The following is a 14,880-nucleotide window of genomic DNA, read 5'->3' on the forward strand; positions in this document are numbered from 1 at the left end:
TTCTCTGTACCTGCTGTTTGTTCTCACTCCCAAACAATCTTGACCTTGTTTCAAATCTTGTGTCTGCTACTCAACCTCAAGTAAACTTCTGGTTCTATATATTTATTATTGCTACAGTCCTTTTACAGATCATAATGGCTTCTGATATTAGGCAGGAAACTGTAGAAATGGAAGAAAATTTAGACCACTGACCTCCATTACACTGTCTTCTGCATGTTTATATTCTGACATTTCAAACTAGTTTACAAATAACTTGAAGTATTGGATAAAAACTTAACAATAATATGAGTCATGAGATTTTTTTCTGGGTATCAAGTGTTCTGTGTCAGAAAAAAAAAAAAAAAAAAAAAACCTTTCAGAGGGTCTTAGAGAGTTCTTTATCAGCCTCAAGACTGCAGGTTCTCCGGGTCTTCTTCGTAGGGTTCTGGTGATCACTCTAGAATGGTTGGTGCAGTCTCAGGCATTTATGGAATCTTCAGAATTGAAAGGTCATAACATTTAAAGAACATTATGAGTTAATAGGATCAAGAGTCATAGATACTTTTCCCGAGACTTTTACATACCAGGTCTTCTGGCTGGCATTACCTACAAAAAAGATACACTCAGTGCCCTAAGCCTGAATATTATTTAATAGAGTCTCTCAGTGCTACCCTTCTTTCTTTCTTTCTCTTTTCTTTTTCTCTTTCTTTCTTTTCTTTCTTTCTTTCTTTCTTTCTTTCTTTCTTTCTTTCTTTCTTTCTTTCTTTCTTTTTTTCCTTCCTTTTTTTGAAAGCATCTTTCAACTAACATCTTCTTTCATGAATGGAAGTCTTTTTATTTTATTTAAATTCAGGTAGGTAAACATTTAGTGTATTATTAGTTTCAGGGGTACGAGTACTACTCTTCTTGATGATGGAATACAGTTGGAGAGTTTTTCCTTCACCTGTAGGCCTGGGTCTGGATGATTCTTACATTGGCAGTCCCAAGTCACATAAGCTATAATCTCAAGCTTCTCATTTCCCATTTTGATGTTTTTTGCAACAGATTCAATATTATCTTTGTGTTTCTCCAGTGTTTTATTGAGGGGAGGATATTTAACCTTTCATATGCTTTTCAAATGTTGACACAAAAGATGTGTTTCATAATCAAACTTCACCTATGGAGACAAAATGGGTTAGTCCCTGTTCTCTGGAACCACTTCCTATAGTCATCCAACTCCCACCCCCCATCATAGAGATCTGCATAACTTTGAGGGCTGCCTATTCTCAGTGACTTGCTTCCTGGGTTTACTATTCAGACTTGGTCTTTCTATTGGTTAAGTTCTCAGATTGAAATACTGAGACTGGGATCCCTGGGTGGCGCAGCAGTTTAGCGCCTGCCTTTGGCCCAGGGCATGATCCTGGAGACCCGGGATCGAATCCCACATCGGGCTCCCGGTGCATGGAGCCTGCTTCTCCCTCTGCCTGTGTCTCTGCCTCTCTCTCTCTCTCTCTGTGACTATCATAAATAATAAAAAAAAAAATACTGAGACTTCTGTCTTTACGACTCCTAACTGCCTCAAGTAGCTCATATTAGAACTTACACCCTGGCACAGACTACTTTGAGAAGTATTTAGGTAATTAAGAATTATATAGGCAAGTGACATCAATGACAAGGAGCATACACATGACAAAATTTCATAGATCCTACCACCACACCCAAAGCCATCACATTACCATATCAAAGGTCATGAGTATAAGTTTTCCTGGTATGGAAAGGCAATAGGAAAGACTGGATGAATTCACTTTGGACTTCCCGTGCTGACTAATAACCCCACTTGGCATCGATACAAGGGTGTATTACTTGCTAGGGATGCCAGAACAAAGTGCCACAAATTGCATGGCTTAGACAAAAGAAATATACTGTTTCAGAGTTAAAACTGGTAGTCTAAAATCAAGGTGTTGGCAGGACTGGTTCCTTTCAAGGGTTATGAGGTAAGAATCTGTTGTAGGCCTCTCTCCTTGGCTTGTCAATTGCTGTCTTCTCCTTATGTCTCTTAATATTGTCTTTCCTCTACGTGTGTCCGTTTCTCTATTTAAATTTCCCCTTTTTGTATGAATAACAATTCCGTTGGATTAGGGCCCACCCTAATGGTCTCATTTTAACTTGATTAATTCTGTAAAGATCCTATTTCTAAAATAGAATCACATTCTGAGATGCTGAGAATTATGACTACAACATACTTTTTTTTTTGTTTTTTTTTTTTTGTTTTTTTTTTGTAGGGTGTAGGGAACAAAGTTCAGTCCATAACAAAGAATATAAAATAATTTAAGTGGGCACCCCCCCATATACTCATATAGTCCATGGTTACTAAGAGACAAATTGATACTACTGTTGAGTCAGATGGGTCAATCATTTATCTTATCCCCAGATTAGGAATTAAATCTGTGTTAAAATGTACAGATAGGCTGAGAAGTATTTTCCTAATTGGCAGCCATAAGAAAAATTATACAAGCAGTAATACTATTTGATCTTGTGTACCTGGTGTTTTTAGTGCGTAAGATGCTAGGCTAACAGTTGAGGTTTTCAGCTGATAGAAAGGTAGAAGATATTCTCAATTAGAATTATTTCCCACACTTTTACTTAATAGCATTGCTACTGTATGATTCTGGTGTTACAACTCCTGTTTCTAGGGCTAGGTCTCTCTATACTGAAGCAATAGTCTAGAGCCTTTAGTAACAGAAATATATATGTATAGAGAAGTTAAAACATAGCTAAGTATCTGTACTATTTTTACTTTTTGTGTGACCCTGATTATTTGATATTTTAATAAAGATAGCGTTTAGAAATTAAATTTGAAATAGAAATTATACTAAACTCCATTGCATACAGCATGAAAGAGAATTGAGGAGCTTAGCCATTCAACTTCTACCTCCTTCATACTAAATCATCTTGCTATTCACATTAACCTTGAAGATCAATTACCTTTAAGCCAGTAGTTCTCAATTTTGTGTTTTCTTACCTTCAGTGTTCTTAGTACATAATTGTGTCACATCAATAGAACAGGGAGGCATGCCCTAAGGAGTGATTGAGAATTGCTGCTCAATATACTGATAGTAACATCTCATATGGGTACAAATATATATATAATTGCATATTTATGTATATATACAAATATAACTATTATTTCAATGAAGGAAACATGAGAACTGAAGTTGCTCTTTTGTTTACATTTCAGTGTTGTAAATGTGTGATTATTTATATCCCACCTGATCAGAAAAATGATTTGAGGTAGCCTATACAATGAAATTAGTCCAACAATAAAAAGGTAACCAAAAAAATTGGAATAAAGGAAAAGTAAGATAAGTAAAATAATATAGCAACTAGCATTACATTACTATGCAAAATACGTGACAATGACATTCTATTAAAGAAAGATTTAATCCAAACATTCAAGGATGATTTATCATTAGAATGTCAGGCAATGTGTCACTGTACTTAAGAAAAAAATACATATCTTGATAGATGTCATAACAACATTTTTTAAAAGATTTTATTTATTATTTATTTATTTATTTATTTATTTATTTTTATTTTTTTTTTTTTTTTTGAAAGGGTGAGAAAGAGAGCACAAGTCTGAATAGGGGCAGAGGTAGATGGAGAAGCTATTCCCCACTGAGTGGGGAACCCACCACAGAGCTCGATCTCAGGACCCTGAGATCATGACCTGAGTCAAATGCAGATGCTTAACTTAATGAGTCACCCAAGAGCCCTATAACAACACTTATAAAGTTCAACATTTTTTGTGATTACAAACTTTTAAAACACTAGGCATAGAAGTGCTTTTCTAGCACAACAAAACCTGTGTATTTAAAGACATCATATATGTAATGAACAAATTTTAGGATATTTCACCCCTTGCTAGTTGCTTTTTTATTTAACTTGCTTCTCTGACTTGTCAGGAATTCCACATTTGGAACTCTCTAGTTTACTTTCCAACCTTGGAACTCAGAACTCATTGAAACTATTCAATCAATAATATTCCCTCTTTTGGTCATTTCTGTTACTTTTTGAGGCTAGAAGAGTTATATACTTTCCAAGAAGATAGTCATTCAAAATAATCTCCAATTTGCTAATGGGCCTACAGAAAATTTATGAAAAACTGAACATTTTAAATTGATTTGAACAATTCCTTATTTGTAAACTATCTTCATGGTTTGTTTCTCAATTTGTGTATGCATTTTATATTCTTTTTACAAGAATATGAATATGTGCTGTATGTGTATGTGCAAGTATCATGTGCATAGGGAAATGTCTAGGAAGACATTTCTCAGCATTAAAATTATATGATTCTCATCAGAGAGGGTGACAAAAAATGCGAGACTCCTAACTCTGGGAAATGAACAAGGGGTAGTGGAAGGTGGGGTGGGCAGGGGGATGGGGTGACGGGCACTGAGCAGGGCACTTGATGGGATGAGCACTTGGTGTTATACTATATGTTGAACTCCAATAAAAAATATACAAAAAATCTGCAAAATAAGTAATTCAGTACAAGCTGTGCATGCCATAACTTAATTCTCTGATGCTACAATTATTATTTGGCATAACTTAGAAATGGAAAGATGGGGTGGGGGGAGATTAATCATAGAAGAGAGACAACTGACCTGAGAAGATTAAGATTGAGGACACCACCTCCTGGGACGCCTGGGGGGCTCAGCAGTTGAGCATCTGCCTTTGGCTCAGGGCGTGATCCCAGAGTCACAGGATCAAGTCAATCAAGTCCCACATTGGGCTCCCTGCAGGGATCCTGCTTGTCCTTCTGCCTATGTCTCTGCCTCTCTCTCTGTGTGTCTCTCATGAATAAGTAAAATCTTTAAAAAAAATAAAATTCTCAAATGTTGTTTATGAGTACTTTTTTATTTTATTATCAGAGCATTATTAGAAGTATTAAGAATATAGAGTCTAGTAGGATATTTCTGACATAGAGTATTCATCTCTGATCAATAGATCAGATAGATCCCTATAAAGTAATTTGGGGGAAGAAAGATACAAATGGAAGAAACTAGCATAATTTGGGGTCCTTGAGATTACAAATAACAATGACAGTTCTTAATATAGTTTCTAATAAGTTGTGAAAACTAGGTCATTATGTCTCTATCATGGCTATGAATCTCAGTTCTATTGACAGCTTTTTTTTTGCATTTTTTTATTTTGTTTTGTTTTATTTTATTTTATCTTTGCTTGTTTTAGTGTTTTGATTTCTTTCCTATTTTGAGTGTTCAGACCTTACCTTATAAATACTAAATCAGAATCTCAAATTATGATACTAAGTGATTAAAAATTTTAAATCTCCAGTATTCTATGGAGATACATATGACGACAGAAATATGTTTTAAAACATGTTATTTCAAAACAATTCTTAGGCACAATATAAATTAAATAAATTATATCTAAACTATATGTATGTCTAAACAACTCAAAGCTTTGAATAAAAATCATATCAAAAAAAACTAACAAAGTAATTGCCTATGATGAAGGATTGATAATGGGCCTTGGAATCAGAGATACAGAGGAAGAAATGACATAAAATAAAATAATAAAGAAATTGTGTATGAGTTAGCATTTGTGGTAAAGACTGGGTCATTTACCCACACCATTGCCTTCTACTGAACGCAATGAAATACTGTATCTTTTAGACTCCATATGAGTAGTTTGCAACCATGACGAGTGAGTTCTGGATGATGAAATGTAGTAGAAATGAAAAATAGCACTTTTAGGCCTGATCATTATACCTTGTACATAATCACCCCCTGTTCTCTTTTCTTGCTCTTCTGAATTCAGCAGCATCACAGATGAAAAGATCTTGGATACCTGAGTTACCACATAGAATCTGCCTGGCTCATCACACTGGGCTGTTGACTAGGTGAGAAATAATCATTTAAGCTGTTAAGCTTGAGATGTTACGTCGTTAGAGTACCTAGCAATAATCACTCTCAACAGGAGGATGATGGGGTGGCATGAAGAATATGACTTAAAAAAAAATTTCTGTTTCTGTGGGAGAAATACAAAAGAAAGAAAAAGAAAAACAAAAGAGAAAAAGGTCCCATGTATGAATATTTTACAAAGCCACCATACAAACCAATGTTCATATGTCTTATTGTATAAGCAAGAAGCAGAAAAGAGAATTCTATTTAAAAGGTTCACAAGTTCAAGGTATCCACGTTGGAGTAACTGGAACCAAATATCTCTTTTTGCTATTAAAAACTAGATAGCAGAAATAAGAGTTGTTTTTCAGATATTGGAACATACAGCACTGGAATATGACACTTAAGGCAAGAAAATGGAGATGGAAGCCAAGGTTACCTCATTTCCTGTCTAAAAGCACTTCCTGGGCCGTGGCGCTGGAAGGAGAAACCCAAGGGGAGCAGGGTTGTCTTGTTGGATTGAGAAAACAGAAATTACTGTTGGGGAAGCCTATGCCAGCTGGTCATGCAAGGCAGCATACTGTAAAGAATGGCAGAGGGATCCTTTTGAATATTGGCTGCATGTTAAACTGCACACAAAGGAGTAACCTCCATCAGGCTAAGCAGGTGAAAATTCTAGGAAGCTCTATGCTGGATAATTCAGAGATCACACAGGTCTAGAAGTCATTTGGATAACTGGAGTATTCAGAGCAGACTCATAAAATGCTTCATAGCAGAGATGAACTACCATAGAGTAAAGGCTATTTTAGACTTTCCCTAACAAAGCCTAAAAACAAGTGACAAATGGACCAAGATAATCAAAACTAAAATGTACATTATCTCCAAATTTACCTATAGATTAAATCAATCTCAATCAAATTCCCATCAGACACCTTATAGAAACTGAAAAGTACATTTCTAAATACGTGTGGAAATGCAAAGAACTTTGAATAACCAAAATAATTTTGAAAAATAAGGGCAACTTTGGAGATTTGCACCACTTAAATTCAAGATTCATGATAAAGGTCAAAAGTCATAACAATGTAGCATTAGCGTAAAGATAAAAGAGAAGTGAATGAGGGGTCCAAGGCTGGCTTGGTCTGTGGATCATGTGACTCTTGACCTCAGAGTTCTGAGTTCAAGCCCTGTGGTGGGTGTGGTGATTATTTAAAAATTAGATCTTTATATATATTAATGGACCAGACTAGAGAGACCAGAAATAGAACCATATACATAAAGCCAATTGCCATTTGACATAGTTACCAAGGCAATTCAATGGGGGTAGAGATACTCTTTTCAACAAATTGTGCTGGAAATATATGGCATAGCCAAATACAAATAATGAAATGAACTTTAATTTTTACCATAAACTGCTAGCAGTATCATTTTCCTCACTTAAAAGTGCATTATCTCTGAGGGTGGGACATACATACTTTTTGCACAAAAATGATTTTTAAAAATTTTTAACACAAAAAAATCACTTAAAGTATTTTTTTTAATTTATTTATTTATGATAGTCACAGAGAGAGAGAGAGAGAGAGAGGCAGAGATACAAGCAGGCTCCATGCACCAGGAGCCTGATGTGGGACTCGATCCCGGGTCTCCAGAATGGCACGCTGGGCCAAAGGCAGGCGCCAAACTGCTGCACCACCCAGGGATCCCCCACTTAAAGTATTTTTAAGGATGATCATAAAAACTAACTCAAAATGAGTCATAGACCTAAATGTAAACCCCCACTTATAAAACTTTTAGAAAAAAAATTAGGAGAAATTGATTTTCAGTTTGGCAAAGATTTCTTAAAGAGGACAAAGAACACACAGAATTGAACTTCCAATTTCCAGTCCACCATATAAAAAAGTTTGGAAGTCACCACTGTATTCTAACAAGTAAAAAGTGAACAAACTAAAAAGTCAACAGCTCTTCTCAGATCTCTAAGAGAAGTGAGGTTACATGAAAACTACTATCCCTAGAATTGGAAAGACAGATGAATTTGAGTGATGGAAATCCACTAGCAGAACACTCTGCAGGAGCAGTACTGGGGGAGGGAAAAGTGAACTTTGACAACGTTCTGGAAGCTCAATGTGGACAAGTCTAAGAGACAAAAACTCCATAGGGACCAGTCACGGCAACCCCCCACCGCCACCAGCCACATACATTTTACGTGTTTTATCTCGAAGTTTTACCAGGTTCTCACAGAAACTATTTTGATATACCTCAGTGCATTGTTTTTAATATCAGCCCTCAGGAGGATTTAACCGCAGCCTAATCTTCTGGGCTTTTAACAGAGCCTAAATGACATCAGGGAAACAAAATACTCAATCCCATTCCATTCGAGCCATCCTGTCCCACCTAAAATTATAAATATCTGACCCTCCATAGGATTGAACAAGTACAAGTGGATATTTACCATACTTTTATTTGCTCATCCATTCAACAAATATTTATTGTATATCTGATGTATCATAGGTACTACATTGAGTGAAGATATAGCAGCAAAGAAATACAGTTCTTGTCCTCATAGACTTGATATTCTAGTGTAGAAGAGAGACAGCAAATAGGTAAACAAACAAATGCATTATGTAATTTTACGTGTTAAAGTTTTCCATGAGGAAAAATCAATTAAGTTAAAAACAATAATGCATGAAATGAATTATGAAGTTTTGCCTTTGCAAATGAACTATGTTAAGTTTGATATGCCTATGGAAATGAAGGTGCGGGATCCCTGGGTGGCGCAGTGGTTTAGCGCCTGCCTTTGGCCCAGGGCGCGATCCTGGAGACCCGGGATCGAATCCCACGTCAGGCTCCCGGTGCATGGAGCCTGCTTCTCCCTCTGCCTGTGTCTCTGCCTTTCTCTCTCTCTGTGACTATCATAAATAAATAAAAATTAAAAAAAAAAAAAAAAAAAAAAAAGAAATGAAGGTGCACAAAGGCAAAATTCCATTTGGAGAGTAAAAACATAAAGTGACTAAGAAAAAACAAAGCCTTGAAATAAGTAAGCCATTGAAGTAAATTGGATTAACTATGTGATTTTGCTGTTTAGATATCTTGTGATAGGGTGTTCAAGTGAAATTACTGTGTTTGCACTGAAATCTTAGCAAGTTCTATAGAGTTTTCAAAGGCTAGGTCCTTAGACACCGAGATAGACAACAACATTGAAATATAAGAAGAGATAATACCAAGTCAAGCACATTGGTGTGGTGACAAAAATCTAAGTTCTCCTATTTCTCAACACACACACACACACACACACACACACAGAGAGAGTCAACATTTTGATGAGCCACATGTATGAAATTACTAATAAAAATAGGCTAATTATGAGATTCATTAAAAAGTTTTGTTTTTGTTCTAAAGATTTAGAAAGTTCTGCAAATAATAAACATGAGGTCTGCTGTTTGTATTGATTAGAATGTTTTAATTAGTATGTTTTCAAGTATGAAGGGGAAAATGAATGAAACAAAACAACTAAAAGACCAAAATGAACACATTATTGGACAACTAATTTTTTTAGGTACCAGGTAAAGCACTTTTGCATATTATCTCAATGCAAAGAGGATAAAAAATAAAATAATAGCACACATATCAGTGAATTTTTGTAAATCTAAGCATTTCTTCCACTTAGTATTAATAAGGGGTAAAATGAAGGCAAAATCTGGATGTTTTTAAGTGACATTTATTTCTATAAATGTGTCCTACTGGGACAATGGGGCCGTAGGATCCAGTTCTCAGTCCCAGGGCTTATAGCTGCTTTTAAGTTCTCACAAACTTCTTCTTTTGATTGCATCATCTATTTTACTGCATAAAAACAGATTTTATCTTGAAAAACTTAGAAGTTTAAAAAAAAGACAACTGTCAATATCAATTTCTGAAGAACAGAAATATTCAGTGAAACTTTGCTTTAATTCAGATATGTCTTCATAACTATATAACCCCCCAAGACGGACCATAGAGACTAGATCAGATCTGGGTATAATGTGCTGAATTTTGGCGCAGAAATGAAGAGTAAAATATTTGTCTCCATGGGGACAGATCCATTACTGCACTTTTCAAAATGTCAAGGTTACATTTGAAAAGTAGTTGCAATTTTCTCCCATTTCATAAAGATAATTCTCTGCTTGTACTTCACACATAAAAATCTGTGACTTAATGAAAAATTGTCTTCATAGTATTAGGATAATAATCCCAACCTGACATGGTTTGGAGTAGAACGTATTTTTTTCTTAATCTCCAGATTCCAGGGAAGTAAAAACATAGTATTGTCCATGATTTAGTAGTATTTTCTCATTTTGACCACTTCAGTTTTGTAGGAGGTCATAGTTTGTTTCAGAAACCTTGTCAAAGAAATTTCTTTGGTAAACATTAGTCCATAAAAAAGGAAAGCAGATTCCTATATGTTTGAGGTATACATATCAGCCAACCTTGGGCAAGTTCAATTTTACTAGATAAAAAATTTACATTTATGTATATTTGATATGCTTTAAATAAGTCCTGATTGTATATGCAATGAGAGTGCAGCTAAACAGTGCAGTATACTTTTACAGCTGTTAAACCATCAAACTTTATTGTGGTGCAAATGTTAAAAATATTAGTAGCTATTTGGAGATAGATATTAGATAGTAGTATTTAATGAGATTCATTGGCAAGTACAAAATAAAATTCTAATAAATAATTTTAAGGAAAATTCTTTAATTTCAGTTTATTTATTAGAAATCTTAATATAACAAATATTTTTAAAAACTCACTTACGGCAATTCTGGAGGATGGCCAGTTGTAGAAAATCAATAACTAGAAGCGTTAAGTTAAAATTTCTATCATCATACTAGGGCTCAAGAGGATATATGGACAAGATTTTAAAAGATTGAAGTAGTTTTGCAGATGTCAACAAGTAATTTGCCTTTATGATGGGCAATTATTTTTAGTCCATAAACCATTTGTACAGAAGAAAGCACAACAAATATGGCCTTTCCTTGCAGAAAATCAACAGTATCTTTGTAAGAAACATTAAAACATGAAACATCATTTAGATTCAACTAAGTATTACATTTTCTGTATGTTAAGAAACAGACATTTTTCACATGGATTGTCTTATGTCATCTTCACAATTACTTTGTAAAGATTAGATTTATAGAGACTAAGGAACTTGTTCAGAATCTCAGCAAATTGATGGTCGATGTGAACTTTAAATGCGCTTTTCTACCCCAAGTATAGTATTTTTCCACTCGCTCGCTCAAATAATTATAGCTTCATTTGGACATCTCAATAAATCTCTTATTTGTTTAGTAAATATCTACTAAATTTCTAATATTCCTAATATCTCTGTGTTACTTAGTAGAGATGTAAGAGTTACCTTGACTGAACTCAAGTAAATTTTGTTCTTCTGCATGTAATATGTTGTTTTATTCTGGCTGCTTTCAAAACTTTCAAATTAATCATATATTTGACTGTATGTCCCTAGGTGCTATTTACTTTGCATGTACCATCCTTGTGTTCCAATAAGTTGAATCTGAAATTTGTTTCTCACCAAATTAGAGAAATTTTACGCTACATTTCTTCATATATTTATTTTGTCCCTTTATCTTTTTCTCTCCTGGAACTGTAATTGCATATATGTTAGACCATCTTCAGTTGTAGTTTCTCTGAGTCTGTTCATATTTTGCATTTTATTGTCTCTGTTATCCAGTGTAGCTAATTTATATTGATCTGTCTTAGATTTCATTCACTTTATCTTCAATATGCTGTTAATCCCATTAGATACACTTTTTATTTTGGATTGCATTTTTCACTTTTTTCTTTTTTATTCTCCAATAGCTTCTATTCCGTTGCTGAGATTTCTTATATTCATCATCAATGTATCTCCATATCCATGGAGATAATTATAGTCGTTGCTTTAAAATCTGTCTTGATTCCAAACTCTTGATCAGCTTTAGTTTTGTCCTCATGGATTATTTTTTCCATTGAGTGTGGTATTTTTCTGTTTCTTTGAAATTTGAATAATTTGGATTTTGGTTCTGGATGTTGTGAATTATACATTGTTGAGTTTCTAGATTATGTTATATACTTCCAAAGAAGATTGATTGATTGATTGATTGATTGATTGATTTTTTTTTTTTTTGAGTGGTTATCTTGGCAGAACTAAATTGCCATTTTTTTCTAGGTGGTGCATGGCAAGTTCAGTCAGATATTTAGGTATAATGTGTTTCTACCTTATCTCTTTTTTTTTTTCTTTTTTTTTTTCTACTTATCTCTTAAAGATCCTCTCCCCATTTGACTCTGACCCCTCTTAATTTTTCAGCTATGTAGTTGTCCCAGATTCTGCCTTTTTTGGCTCATCAGTCCAATGAGAAAGTCTTATCACTTTCATATGTTACTTGTACAGCATTGCACTAATGATGTCTGCCTTCAGGCTATGAGTGATAAAACCAGGAAGCTTACCTACGATTGTTCTCTTCTACCAAATATTTTTTTTGAAATGGATCTTCTACCAAATATTGACTTATCTATAACAACTGCCTGCTTTGCTTCAGTCTTCAGAAGTCTTGGATCTTCTACGAAATATTGACTTATCTATAACATCTGCCTGCTTTTGCTTCAGTTCAGCCCTTAGATAGTCATTGCTTTTTACATATTACTCCGTAGTTCATGGAATCATACAATATGTGTGAAACCAGCTTTGTAGCTGCTTCTTTTATTTAGCATAATGCTTTAAAATTAATTTGTGGGGGCACCTGAGTGGCTCCGTGGTTCAGCATCTGTCTTTGGCTCAGGTCATGATCCTGAGGTCCTGGGATAGAGTCCTGCATCACACTCCCCTCAGGGAGCCTGCTTTTCCCTCTATGTTTCTGTTTCTCTCACATGAATAAATAAAAATCTAAAAATAATTAATTTGTAATATTGTATATATCAGTAGATCATTCCCTTATGTTTGTATTCTTTTACTACAAGTAGTATTTGCTGTATGAATATGCCACAATTTGTTAATCCATTAAATATTTAATGAACATTTGGGGTATTTTTAGTTTGAGCTATTATGAATAAAGTTCTTTAAAACTTCAGAGAGAAGATGTTGGATGAAAGTATATTTTTGTATTTTTTTAAATTACTTATATGTGTTACATACAACTTAAACTATCAAAAAAATTTTTTCATAAATGATGGCATCATTTTATATTCCCATCAATAATGTTTGAGATTTCCTATAGATCCACATTCTCACTTCATGTTATCATTATTTTAAACTTTAATCATTCTAGCAATTATGTGGTATTGTCTCATGATTTAAATTTGCATTTCCCTAATTACTAATACTGTTGAGCATATTTTATCATCCGTATATTTTTGTCTTTCAAGTCTTCTGACCAATTTAAATTTTGTTATCTTAATATTGTGTTAGAAGGATTCTTTACATATTCTAGATATGAATCCTCTTTGGATATATGGTTTGCAAATATTTTCTTCCAAACTGTGGTTAGCCTTTTATTTTCTTATCAGTGTATTTTTCAGAACAATAGTTCCTGATCTTGAAAGTGTTGAACTTGACAGTTAAAAAAAAATACTTTGTACTTTTTAAAATTAAACTTTGTAATACAGAGCAGTTTAGGTTCATAGCAAAATTGAGCAGAGGTACAGATTTCTCACATACCCTCATCCCCTCCTCCCTCATTATAAGCATTTGCCCACTGGAGTGGTATATTTGTTTCAATCTATGAACCTACATCGGCACATCACTATCACTCAAAGTCTACCCTTTATGATTCACTCTTGGTATTGTGTATTCTGTGATTTTGTACTAATGTATAATATCCACTGTTATACTTATGTAGGTGTATGTATATATCCACCATTATAGTATCATACAAAATAGTTTCACTGCCTAAAATAATCCCTGTTGTGTGTATTTATCTTTCCCTCCCCCTTAACTTCTAGAAGCCACTGATCTTTTTCTAGTAAATATTCTGGTCTCTGGTTGTATCACAGTTTATTTATCTATTCACCTTCTGAAGGATATCTTAGTTGCTATCAAGTATGATAATTATGAACAATACTGCTATACATTTGTATATAAGTTGTTCTGTAGACATTGTTTTAAACTTGTTTAAAATTTGTTTGGGGAAATACCAAGTTCCCTAAAAAAACTTTTACTATTTCTTGCCAAGCAGGTTCACTGGCAAAGAATTTCTTTAATTTTTGTTTGACAAAGTATTTCTTCACATTTAAAAGATAATTTTGTAGGGAACAGAATTATAGATTGATGGTTTTTTTCTCCCCCACAATACTTGAACATTTCGTTCCACTCTCTTATTAGCATGGTTTTCTGAGAACTTGCATGTAATTCTTATCTTTTCTCTCTAAGATTTTTTTTTTTCCTTCTGGCTCTTTTCAGAACTTTTTCTATATCTTTGATTTCTGTAATTTGAATATGATATGCTTTGATGTAGTTTTTTGGCATTTATCCTGCTTCATGTTCTTTTTTTTTTTTTTTTTAAGATTTATTTGAGAGAGAAAGAGAGAACATGAGTGAGAGGGGCAGAGGGAGAGGAAGAGAGAATCTCAAGCAGACTCCATGCTGAGTGGAGAGCCTGAGGAAGGGCTCAATCTCAACAATCTTGAGATCATGACCTGAGCCAAAACCAAGAGTTGGCAGCTTAACTGACTGCACCACTCAGGTTCCCCTACTTCATGTTCTTTGGGCTTTCTAGATTTGTGATTTGGTATCTGGCATTAATTTCAGGAAGTTTTCATGGTTTCAAATATTTCATCTATTCCTGTCTCTTCTTCTGGTATTTCCAGTACTTATATGGTATACCTCTTGTAATTTATTCCACAGTCTATAGATATTCTGATGTGTGTTTTTTGTTTGTCTGTTTGTTTATTTGTTTGTTTTCAGTCTTTTTCTCTTTGCTTTTTCAGTTTTGGAAGTTTTTATTCTGTATCCTCAAACTCAGAGTTTCTTTAGTCAGAT

The 14,880-nt window shown here is 34.2% G+C and overlaps 1 long non-coding RNA gene across 4 annotated transcripts in view; it reads right to left on the reverse strand.

Annotated features, from left to right (window-relative positions):
* Window positions 1-329: 329 nt before the first annotated feature.
* LOC112644713 (uncharacterized) overlaps window positions 330-14,880 on the reverse strand; it is a 28,100-nt gene continuing 13,549 nt past the window's right edge. For all 4 annotated transcript variants that reach the window (XR_003126664.3, XR_003126666.3, XR_003126665.3 and 1 more), the window contains 2 exons: window positions 2,981-3,035; window positions 330-1,135 (listed from right to left, as the gene is read on the reverse strand). This is a non-coding gene — a long non-coding RNA (uncharacterized LOC112644713). The remainder of the gene's footprint in view (window positions 1,136-2,980; window positions 3,036-14,880) is intronic.

The sequence above is a fragment of the Canis lupus genome, chromosome 1, assembly GCF_003254725.2.
Source record: "Canis lupus dingo isolate Sandy chromosome 1, ASM325472v2, whole genome shotgun sequence".
Lineage (NCBI taxonomy): Eukaryota > Metazoa > Chordata > Mammalia > Carnivora > Canidae > Canis > Canis lupus.